At 36.3% G+C, this 13,231-nt stretch overlaps 1 protein-coding gene across 1 annotated transcript in view; it reads right to left on the bottom strand.

Annotated features, from left to right (window-relative positions):
- GABRG3 (gamma-aminobutyric acid type A receptor subunit gamma3) overlaps positions 1–13,231 on the bottom strand; it is an 831,740-nt gene that overhangs the window by 809,291 nt on the left and 9,218 nt on the right. The window lies entirely within an intron of this gene.

Here is a 13,231-nt window from a genome sequence, read left to right as displayed (position 1 = left end):
TGGTGTGAAGTGGTACCTCATTGTGGTTTTGATTTGCATTTCTCTGATAATGAGTGATGTTGAGCATCTTTTCATGTGTTTGTTAGCCATCCGTATGTCTTCTTTGGAGAAATGTCTATTTAGTTCTTTGGCCCATTTTTTGATTGGGTCGTTTATTTTTCTGGAATTGAGCTGCATAAGTTGCTTGTATATTTTTGAGATTAGTTGTTTGTCAGTTGCTTCATTTGCTATTATTTTCTCCCATTCAGAAGGCTGTCTTTTCACCTTGCTTATAGTTTCCTTTGTTGTGCAGAAGCTTTTAATTTTAATTAGATCCCACTTGTTTATTTTTGCTTTTATTTCCAGAATTCTGGGAGGTGGATCATAGAGGATCCTGCTGTGATTTATGTCTGAGAGTGTTTTGCCTATATTCTCCTCTAGGAGTTTTATAGTTTCTGGTCTTACATTTAGATCTTTAATCCATTTTGAGTTTATTTTTGTGTGCGGTGTTAGAAAGTGATCTAGTTTCATTCTTTTACAAGTGGTGGACCAGTTTTCCCAGCACCACTTGTTAAAGAGATTGTCTTTACTCCATTGTATATTCTTGCCTCCTTTGTCAAAGATAAGGTGTCCATATGTGTGTGGATTTATCTCTGGGCTTTCTATTTTGTTCCATTGATCTATATGTCTGTCTTTGTGCCAGTACCATACTGTTTTGATGACTGTGGCTTTGTAGTAGAGCCTGAAGTCAGGCAAGTTGATTCCTCCAGTTCCATTCTTCTTTCTCAAGATTGCTTTGGCTATTCGAGGTTTTTTGTATTTCCATACAAATCTTGAAATTATTTGTTCTAGTTCTGTGAAAAATATGGCTGGTAGCTTGATAGGGATTGCGTTGAATTTGTAAATTGCTTTGGGTAGTATACTCATTTTCACTATATTGATTCTTCCAATCCATGAACATGGTATATTTCTCCATCTATTAGTGTCCTCTTTGATTTCTTTCATCAGTGTTTTATAGTTTTCTATATATAGGTCTTTAGTTTCTTTGGGTAGATATATTCCTAAGTATTTTATTCTTTTTGTTGCAATGGTGAATGGAATTGTTTCCTTAATTTCTTTTTCTACTTTCTCATTATTAGTGTATAGGAATGCAAGGGATTTCTGTGTGTTGATTTTATATCCTGCAACTTTACTATATTCATTGATGAGCTCCACAAATCACCAGAATATAAAAAGACCACCCCAAACGCAGCAATATAACCAAGATGAAGAGACAGAGGAATACTCAGCAGGTAAAGGAACAGGAGAGTTGCCCACCAAACCAAACAAAAGAGGAAGAAGTAGGGAATCTACCTGAGAAGGAATTCCGAATATTGATAGTGAAAATGATCCAAAATCTTGAAATCAAAATGGAATCACAGATAAATAGCCTAGAGACAAGGATTGAGAAGATGCAAGAAAGGTTTAACAAGGACCTAGAAGAAATAAAAAAGAGTCAAAATATAATGAATAATGCAATAAATGAGATCAGAAACACTCTGGAGGCAACAAATAGTAGAATAACGGAGGCAGAAGATAGGATTAGTGAAATAGAAGATAGAATGGTAGAAATAAATGAATCAGAGAGGAAACAAGAAATACGAATTAAAAGAAACGAGGACAATCTCAGAGACCTCCAGGACAATATGAAACGCTCCAACATTCGAATTATAGGAGTCCCAGAAGAAGAAGACAGAAAGAAAGATCATGAGAAAATCCTTGAGGAGATAATAGTTGAAAACTTCCCTAAAATGGGGAAGGAAATAATCACCCAAGTCCAAGAAACACAGAGAGTTCCAAATAGGATAAACCCAAGGCGAAACACCCCAAGACACATATTAATTAAATTAACAAAGGTCAAACACAAAGAACAAATATTAAAAGCAGCAAGGGAAAAACAACAAATAACACACAAGGGGATTCCCATAAGGATAACAGCTGATCTTTCAATAGAAACTCTTCAGGCCAGGAGGGAATGGCAAGACATACTTAAAGTGATGAAAGAAAATAACCTACAGCCCAGATTACTGTACCCAGCAAGGATCTCATTCAAATACGAAGGAGAAATCAAAAGCTTTACAGACAAGCAAAAGCTGAGAGAATTCAGCACCACCAAACCAGCTCTCCAACAAATTCTAAAGGATATTCTCTAGACAGGAAACCGAAAAGGGTGTATAAACCCGAACCCAAAACAATAAAGTAAATGGTAACGGGATCATACTTATCAATAATTACCTTAAACGTAAATGGGTTGAACGCCCCAACCAAAAGGCAAAGACTGGCCGAATGGATACAAAAACAAGACCCCTCTATATGCTGCTTACAAGAGACCCACCTCAAAACAAGGGACACATATAGACTGAAAGTGAAGGGCTGGAATAAGATATACCACGCAAATAGAGACCAAAAGAAAGCAGGAGTGGCAATACTCATATCTGATAAAATAGACTTTAAAACAAAGGCTGTGAAAAGAGACAAAGAAGGCCACTACATAATGATCAAAGGATCAATCCAAGAAGAAGATATAACAATTATAAATATATATGCACCCAATATAGGAGCACCACAATATGTAAGACAAATGCTAACAAGTATGAAAGGGGAAATCAACAATAACACAATAATAGTGGGAGACTTTAATACCCCACTCACACCTATGGACAGATCAACTAAACAGAAAATTAACAAAGAAACACAAACTTTAAATGATACATTAGATCAATTAGACCTAATTGATATCTATAGGACATTTCACCCCAAAACAATGAATTTCACCTTTTTTTCAAGTGCTCATGGAACCTTCTCCAGGATAGATCACATCCTGGGCCATAAATCTAAACTTGATAAATTCAGAAAAATCGAAATCATTCCAAGCATCTTTTCTGACCATAATGCATTAAGATTAGATCTCAATTACAGGAGAAAAACTACTAAAAATTCCAACATATGGAGGTTGAACAACACACTTCTGAATAACCAACAAATCACAGAAGAAATCAAAAAAAGAAATCAAAATATGCATAGAAACTAATGAAAATGAAAACACAACAACCCAAAACCTGTGGGACACTATAAAAGCAGTGCTAAGAGGAAAGTTCATAGCAATACAGGCATACCTCAAGAAACAAGAAAAAAGTCAAATAAATAACCTAACTCTACAACTAAAGCAACTAGAAAAGGAAGAATTGGAGAACCCCAGAGTTAGTAGAAGGAAAGAAATCTTAAAAATTAGAGCAGAAATAAATGCTAAAGAAACAAAAGAGACCATAGCAAAAATCAACAAGGCCAAAAGCTGGTTCTTTGAAAGGATAAATAAAATTGACAAACCACTAGCCAGACTCATCAAGAAGCAAAGAGAGAAAAATCAAATCAATAAAATTAGAAATGAAAATGGAGAGATCACAACAGACGACACAGAAATACAAAAGATCATAAGAGACTACTATCAGCAGTTGTATGCCAATAAAATGGACAATGTGGAAGAAATGGACAAATTCTTAGAAAAGTACAATTTTCCAAAACTGAACCAGGAAGAAATAGAAAATCTTAACAGACCCATCACCAGCACGGAAATTGAAACTGTAATCAGAAATCTTCCAGCAAACAAAAGCCCAGGTCCAGACGGCTTCACAGCTGAATTCTACCAAAAATTTCGAGAAGAGCTAACACCTATCCTACTCAAACTCTTCCAGAAAATTGCAGAGGAAGGTAAACTTCCAAACTCATTCTATGAGGCCACCATCACCCTAATACCAAAACCTGACAAAGATGTCACAAAAAAAGAAAACTACAGGCCAATATCACTGATGAACATAGACGCAAAAATCCTCAACAAAATTCTAGCAATCAGAATCCAACAACATATTAAAAAGATCATACACCATGACCAAGTGGGCTTTATCCCAGGGATGCAAGGATTCTTCAATATCCGCAAATCAATCAATGTAATTCACCACATTAACAAATTGAAAAATAAAAACCATATGATTATCTCAATACATGCAGAGAAGGCCTTTGACAAAATTCAACATTCATTTATGATAAAAACTCTCCAGAAAGCAGGAATAGAAGGAACATACCTCAACATAATAAAAGCTATATATGACAAACCCACAGCAAACATTATCCTTAATGGTGAAAAATTGAAAGCATTTCCCCTAAAGTCAGGAACAAGACAAGGGTGTCCACTTTCACCGCTACTATTCAACATAGTTCTGGAAGTTTTGGCCACAGCAATCAGAGCAGAAAAAGAAATAAAAGGAATCCAAATTGGAAAAGAAGAAGTAAAACTCTCACTGTTTGCAGATGACATGATCCTCTACATGGAAAACCCTTAAAGCCCTTCTAAACCATGAATTAAAATGGTGTCTAATTTGGTTTCTTTTAGATACTGAAGAGTTACAGGGGAATTGTGTCCCTGGGCAGTTACTGAGTATCAGCAAGTTGCTGGATTCTGCCATTCAGAGGTTATCTAGCATTTATTTACGTGAGACAGGAAGAGGAGTCCTAAGGAACCCAGAGATCCTCAGGTCACTCTGCTGCCCCAGGGCCATGACAGTGTGCATGGTGAACTTCCAAGCCATAAAACCAAAGAAGAGCATCTGCTACATAGTTTTATATTTAGTTGTTTTTTAAACCTTTTTCATGCAAAAACCACAGAGCTCTTCCCATATATGAAGATGACTTCCAAGGACCAAGTGACATGAGGCTTTAGAAGAGCTGCCTTCTAAAAAAGAAATATCCGTTCTTTTCATTATGCTGTTTCATTTGGAAAATTCATGATTCCTTATGTAATAAAGGAAAAATGAAATCTTTTAATTGAGATTTCTGCTTGCTTGCTGCACATGAGAGTCTTAGTATATTCCCTTCAAAGTATTGTCATATGAGTGTGTAATGGGGAATCCAATTTTGAATGGGCTTGCCTTGCATTTTCTATAAATACAGCAGTGATATAACCACAGTCAGAGAGATCTGGGTTGGATGCCAAACTCACCCACTTTCTACCCGTGTCCAACTTTCCCTCTCAGATGATGAATGTGGTAATGAATAACACCATGTATGGAAGGCCCTTTGCTAAGTTCTGGCACAAGATAAGCAAAGGACCAATTGGACTAAACTTACCTGGAAGGGCAAATGGTGAGTCTTATTTATCTTTGCGCTAAGGTCAAGCACAGTTTGAAAATTAATGAGGAAATTAGTAACATTTTCTCAGTCTTCCCTTTCCATATAAATGCATAATTGCTGCACACTTTCCATACTGGGTAGGCCTTTTATGTAATTATGATGGGAAAATTGTGGTCACAACTGAATTTATGAACCCATGCAATAGTAATCTGATGTACTGCTCACTAAATACATACCTTAAAACAAGAAGGAAGTTTAAGAGAATTTTGTTCCCCTGCTTCATCATATGGAAAAGGCAACTGAGACACAGGAAGGTAGTATCACAGCTCCCGGACTGCACAGGACATGCATCTCCAAGACCCCTGCACATTACAACATCAAGATTTTGCAATTCTATGCTTACTGAGTGGGACTGGTGTAATTCTATGTCCTGATACAGATAAACTGGAGAGGAAGCCTCAAATCTGGAAAAACACAGGGACAGCAGCTAGGGTAGTATGAGGGCTGGCAAGCTGCAGGGCTCTAAGTAAAACTGAGCTCCAAGGAGAAGAGGGAAACAGGCCATAGTCCAGCTGCACTCTATGAAAAACGTGTTCGCAACAACCTCAGCATTCTGACCATCGCCATTAACAGGCATGCATCTCTCTCCTGGCCAAGAACACTGTTCTTGTCTTGGTCTTTTTTAATCTATCAATTGTTAAATCAAAAAAAAATGATAGAAAAACTAGACAGAAAATTGGCAAAGATATAAAACTCAAAAAAAACATTAAACAACAAGATTCAATTCCTCCAGTAACAGAAGAATACAAATTCTTTACAAGCACCGATGGAACAGTCACAAAAAAAAAAAAAAAAAACATATCCCAGGTCATAAATTAAATAGCAACAAACTGCAAATTTTTTGAACTTATAAAGAGCATGTTCTGTAACCACAATGGAATTAAGCTAAAAATTAGTGATAGATAACAGAAAAACTTCTAGACATTTGGAAATAAAAAATATACTTCTAAATAGTACATGAACTAAAGGGGAAAAAAATCTCAGGGGTAGTCAAAAATACATTGAACTGAATGAAAATGAAAACACAAACATCAAAATCTGTGAGATACAGCTAAAATAGTACAGAGCAGGCAACTTAGAGCACTAAATGCTTACATCAGAAGTCTCAAGTTGAGACTCTAAATGCTACCTCAAAGAAGAAGAGCAAAATAAATCCAAGAAAGAAGAAGAAAGTAAAAATAATAAAGATTAAAAGCAAAATGTAATAAAACTGAAAATAGAAAAATAATGAAACAAAAGTTGGTTCTTCAAAAAGGTCAGTGGAACCAACCTCTAGCAAGATGACAAAGAAAGAACTGACAACACAAATAACCAGTACCAGGAATGAAGCAAGGAACATTATTGTTGGCCCCACTGATATTAAAAGGATTATAAAGGACTAGCAAATAGAACACAGCAACATATAAAAAGAGTTTTTTAAAAATATTTATTCTTAAACATGATAACTAGGTGGGGTTTATCCTAGGGATGCAAGGCTGGTTCAATATCTGAAAACCAACCAATGTAATTCACCATACAGCAGGTCTCCTACATATAAACCTTCAAATTGCAAACTTTCAAAAATGAAAGTGTGTGTTCCATCAACATTAGGCATATGTGAAGTTGCAGCTTGCCCTCTGTCTTCTGTTGCTAACGATTTTTCAGTTCTACCGTCTCTCCCCACTTCTCACACTCCTCCAGTCAGTAATGTTTTCTTGCCTGTTCACTCAATGTCACACCCTGTATGCCACCTGTTGTACTGAACTATTGTGCTTTTCAAGGTACTGTACTGTAAGATTAAAATTGTGTTATTTGTGTGTTTGTTTTTTATGTATTATTTGTGTGAAAAGTATTATAAATCTTGCAGTACAGCACTATATAGCCAATTGTGTTAGCTGGGAACCTAGGCTAACACTGCTGTACTTATGAACAAACTGGGCTTACGAACACACTCTCAGAATGAAACTTGTTCATAGGTACGGGACTTGCTGTATTATCTGCCTTAAAAAAAAAAGCACACTGAATATCAATTAATGCAGAAAATGTATTTGGCAAAGTTCAACACCCATTCCTGATTTAAAAAAAAATTATTTCAGAAAATTAGAAATAGAAGGAACTTTCTCAACTTATTGAAGAATATACATAAAATATATCTAGCTAACATCACACTTAATAGTGAAGACTGAATACTTTTCCTCTAATATCTGGAACAAAGCAAGATGTCCACTCACACTATCACTATTCCTGTAGTATTGGAAGTGCTAGCCAGTGAAATAAGGCAAGAAGACCAGTAATAAGAGGCATGCAGATTGGAAAGCAAGAAATAGGTCTCATTTGCAGATGATATGATGATGTACACAGAAATTCTCAAGGAACCTATCAAAAAAAATTTCCTAACATTAGTAAGTGAGTTTGGCAAGTCAGAGGACACAACATTAACTTATATAAGGTAACCATATTTCTGTATACTAGCAATGAACACAGGGAAAAATAAATTTTAAAATATAGTATTATTTACAAGCACTCCAACACTGTGAAACAGCTACATGAAAATCCAACAAAATATTTTTAGAACTTGTAAACTAAAAACTGCAAAACATTGAATGTAAGAAAATAAACAAGATCTAAATAAATGGAAAGATATACCATGTTTATGGATTAAAATACTCAACACAATAAAGATGTCAATTCTTCCCAAACTGATATAAAGGCTTAACATGAGATATTTTTTTTTGCACTTATAGATAAGATAGCTCTAAAATTAATATAGAAAATATGTACTAAAATAATTTTTAAAAATAAAGTGACTGAATTAATTCCACCCAATTCCAAGACTTATCATACATAGCTGCAATAATCAAGACTGCAGGTTGACACAATGATAGACACACAGATAAATGGAAGAAATTAGAGAAATCAGAAACAGCCCACAGAAGTTGAGCCAACTGACTTCTGATAAATGTGCAAACATAAGTCAAAGAGGAAGGATAGGATATTATCACTTTTTCAACAAGTGATAATAAAGTAACTAAAGATTCATAAGCAAAAGGAAAAGAAACAAACTTAGCTATAAATCTCACACATTGATTTTCTATAACAATTAATTCAAAGCTGAAAATGAATTAAATGTAAAACACATATTAAAACTTTTAGAAGAAAATAGGAAAAAATCTTTAGGAGCTAGGGATTTATGAAGAGCTCTTAGACATTACTCTAAAAGTATACATTCCCACTGTTGGCAGGAATGTAAACTGATGTAGCTACTATGGAGAACAGTATGGAAATTCCTTCAAAAACTGGGATTAAAATTACCATATGACCCAAAATCCCACCACATGGTATGTACCCTGAGAAAACCATAACTGAAAAAGATATATATATCCCCATGTTCATTGCAGCACTATTTGTGACAGCCTAGAGTATGGGATGGGGTGGGAGGTGGGAGGAGGCTTCAAGGGGGAGAGCACATATGTACACCTATGGCTGATTCATGCTGATGTACGGCAGAGACCAACACAATATTGTAAAGCAATTACCCTCCAATTAAAAGTAAACCAAAAAATGCTTGCCACACACAAAAAAAGTATATTCCATAAAAAGTAAAAAGAAAATCAATAAATTGGACTTCCTCAATATCAAAAACTTTTCTTCTTTGAAAGACCCTACTAAAAGGATGGGGGGAAAAAAGCCATACAAAGAGGGAAAAAAATCTGAACACTTCATCTGGCAAAGGAATCATATCTAGACTATAGGAAGAACACTTAACAAGGCAGGAGAAAAAAATAAATAAAGCAAAATACCCCAAATTTTAATGCAGCAACTAATAATGAGGAAACATTTTGATGAAGAAGATATACTATTGGTAAATAAGTGCATAAAGAGAATTCAATAGCACTAACAATCAGGAAAATGTAAATCAAGGCAACAAGGCAATATCAAACTATTGAACATACACACAGTAAAGTAGCTAAAACAAAAACCTGTGACAGTACCACCTGCTGGTGAAGATACAGAGAAACTAGGTCTCTTACACCTTGACAGTGGGATAGAAAATGGTACATAAACTTTGGAAAAGAGTTTGACAGCTTCTCCCTGGTGGCTCAGATGGTAAAGCGTCTGCCTGCAGTGCGGGAGACCCGGGTTCAGTTCCTGAGTCAGGAAGATCCCCTGGAGAAGGAAATGGCAATCCACTCCAGTAATCTTGCCTGGAAAATCCCATGGACAGAGAAGCCTGACAGGCTACAGTCCATGGGGTCACATAGAGTCGGACACGACTGAGCGACTTCATTCACTCACTCACTCACTTAAAAAATAAACCAATATTTATCACAGGACCTGGCAATCACATTCCTGGGCATTTACCCCAGAGAATAAAACCTTACATCCACACAGATACCAGGAATAGAAGCAACATACCTCAACATAATAAAAGCTATACATGACAAATCCACAGCAAATATCCTCAATGGTGAAAAACTGAAAGTATTTCCCCTAAAGTCAGGAACAAGACAAGAGTGCCCACTCTCACCACTACTATTCAACATAGTTTTGGAAGTTTTGGAAACAGCAATCAGAGCAGAAAAAGAAGTAAAAGGAGTCCAGATTGGAAAAGAAGAAATAAAACTCTGTTTGCAGATGACTAGATCCTCTACATACAAAATCCTAAACACTCCACCAGAAAATTACTAGAGCTAATCAATGAATATAGTAAAGTTGCAGGATATAAACTTAACGCACAGAAATCCCTTGCATTCCTATACACTAACAATGAGAAAACAGAAAGAGAAATTAAGGAAACAATTCCATTCACTATTGCAATGAAAAGAATAAAATACTTAGGAATATATCTACCTAGAGAAATAAAAGACCTATATATAGAAAACTATAAAACACTGATGAAAGAAATCAGAGAGGATACAAATAGATGGAGAAGTACATCATGTTCATAGATTGGAAAAAATCAATACAGTGAAAATGAGTATACTACCCAGAGCAATCTATAGATTCAATGCAATCCCTATCAACCTACCAACGGTATTTTTTACTGAACTAGAACAAATAATTTCACAATTTGTATAGAAATACGAAAAACCTAGAATAGCCAAAGCAATCTTGAGAAAAAAGAATGGAACTGGAGGAATCAATCTGCCTGACTTCAGGCTATACTACAAAGCTACAGTCATCAAGACAGTATGGTACTGGGACAAAGACAGATATATATATCAATAGAACAAAATAGAAAGCCCAGAGATAATTCCACACACTTATGGACACCTTATCTTTGACAAAGGAGGCAAGAATAACAATGGAGAAAAGACAATCTCTTTAACAAGTGGTACTGGGAAAATTGGTCAATGACTTGTAAAAGAATGAAATGAGAACACTTTCTAACACCATCAGTTCAGTTCAGTTCAGTCACTCAGTCATGTCCGACTCTTTACAACCCTATTAACTGCAGCACGGCAGGCCTCCCTGTCCATCACAAACTCCTGGAGTCTACCCAAACTCATGTCCATTGAGTAGGTGATGCCATCGACCATCTCATCCTCTGTTGTCCCCTTCTCCTCCTGCCCTCAATCTTTCCCAGCATCAGGGTCTTTTCAAATGAGTCAGATCTTCACATCAGGTGGCCACAGTATTGGAGTTTCAGCTTTAACATCAGTCCTACCAATGAACACCCAGGACTGATCTCCTTTAGGATGAACTGGTTGGATCTCCTTGCAGTCCAAGGGACTCTCAAGAGTCTTCTCCAACACCACAGTTCAAAAGCATCAATTCTTTGGTGCTCAGCTTTCTTCACAGTCCAACTCTCACATTCATACATGACTACAGGAAAAACCATAGCCTTGACTAGACGGACCTTAGTCGGCAAAGTAATGTCTCTGCTTTTGAATATGGTATCTAGGTTGATCATAACTTTCCTTGCAAGGAGTAACGTCTTTTAATTTCATGGCTGCAATCACCATCTGCAGTGATTTTGGAGCCCAGAAAAATAAAGTCTGACACTGTTTCTACTGTTTTCCCATCTATTTGCCATTAAGTGATGGGACCAGATGTCATGATCTTGGTTTTCTGAATGTTGAGCTTTAAGCCTACTTTTTCACTCTCCTCTTTCACTTTCATCAAGAAGTTCTTTAGTTCTTCTTCACTTTCTGCCATAAGAGTGGTATCATCTGCATATCTGTGGTTATTGATATTTCTCCCAGCAATCTTGATTCCAGCTTGTGCTTCCTCCAGCCCAGTGTTTCTCATGATGTACTCTGCATAGAAGTTAAATAAGTAGGGTAACAATATACAGCCTTGATGTACTCCTTTTCCTATTTGGAACCAGTCTGTTGTTCCATGTCCAGTTCAAACTGTTGCCTCCTGACCTGCTTACAAATTTCTCAAGAGGCAGGTCTGGTGGTCTGGTATTCCCATCTCTTGAAGAATTTTCCACAGTTTATTGTGATCCACACAGTCAAAGGCTTTCGCATAGTCAATAAAGCAGAAATAGAAACTCAAAATGGATTAAACATCTAAACGTAAGACCAGAAACTATTAAACTCCTAGAGGAAAACATAGGCAAATCACTCTCTGACATAAATCACAGCAGGATGTGTGACCTACCTCCCAGAGTAATGGAAATAAAAGCAAACATAAACAAATGGTACATAATTAAACTTAAAAGCTTTTGCACAACAAAGGAAATTATAAGCAAGGTGAAAAGACAGCCTTCAGAATGGAAGAAATAATAGCAAATGAAGCAACTGACAAAGAATTAATCTCAAAATATACAAGCAACTCCTGCAGCTCAATTCCAGAAAAATAAACAACCCAATCAAAAAATGGGCCAAAGAACTAAATAGACATTTCTCCAAAGAAGACATACAGATGGCTAACAAACACATGAAAAGATGCTCAACATCACTCATTATCAGAGAAATGCAAATCACAACCACAATGAGGTACCATTTCACGCCAGTCAGAATGGCTGCGATCCAAAAGTCTACAAGCAATAAATGCTGGAGAGGGCGTGGAGGAAGGGGAACCCTCTTACACTGTTGGTGGGAATGCAAACTAGTACAGCCACTATGGAGAAGAGTGTGGAGATTCCTTCAAAAACTGGAAATAGAACTGCTTTATGACCCAGCAATCCCACTGCTGGGCATACACACCGAGGAAACCAGAATCAAAAGAGACACATGTACCCCAATATTCATCGCAGCACTGTTTCTAATAGCCAGGACATGGAAGCAACCTAGATGTCCATCAGCAGAAGAGCGGATAAGAAAGCTGTGGTACATATACACAATGGAATATTACTCAGCTATTAAAAAGAATGCATTTGAATCAGTTCTAATGAGGTGGATGAAATTAAAGACTATTATACAGAGTGAAGTAAGCCAGAAAGAAAAATACCAATACAGTATACTAACACATATATATGGAATTTAGAAAGATGGTAACGATAACCCTATATGTGAGACAGTAAAAGAGACACAGATGTATAGAACAGTCTTTTGGACTCTGTGGGAGAAGGTGAGGGTGGGATGATTTGAGAGAATAGCATTGAAACATGCATATTATCATATGTGAAATAGATCACCAGTCCAGTTTCAATGCATGAGACAGGGTGCTCAGGGCTGGTGCACTGGGATGACCCTGAGGGATGGGATGGGGAGGGAGGTGGGAGGGGTGTTCAGGATGAGGAACACATGTACACTCATGGCTGATTAGTGTAATGTATGGCAAAACCACTACAATATTGTAAAGTAATTAGCCTCCAAATAAATAAAAAATAAACAGTAAAGCTTCTGAATCATAAGAAAGTATTTTCATGTTATCAGTACAGATAATATTTTAAAGAAATGATCATTATGTTCAACTATATTTAAATTCATAGAGTTTCTATTTCAAAATATACATTAGAAGTGAAAACGTAATATATAGATTGGGAAAAAAAACCTGTATGCTTACTAATGCACACAGTCATTTTATTTGTAATAGACAAAAACTGGGAATAACCAATATGTTCCTCAATAAACATTAAACAAACTATGGTCCATCC

Source organism: Capricornis sumatraensis, chromosome 19, assembly GCF_032405125.1.
Source record: "Capricornis sumatraensis isolate serow.1 chromosome 19, serow.2, whole genome shotgun sequence".
NCBI classification, from domain to species: Eukaryota; Metazoa; Chordata; class Mammalia; order Artiodactyla; family Bovidae; genus Capricornis; species Capricornis sumatraensis.
This window is presented reverse-complemented; position numbering and strand designations above follow the sequence as displayed.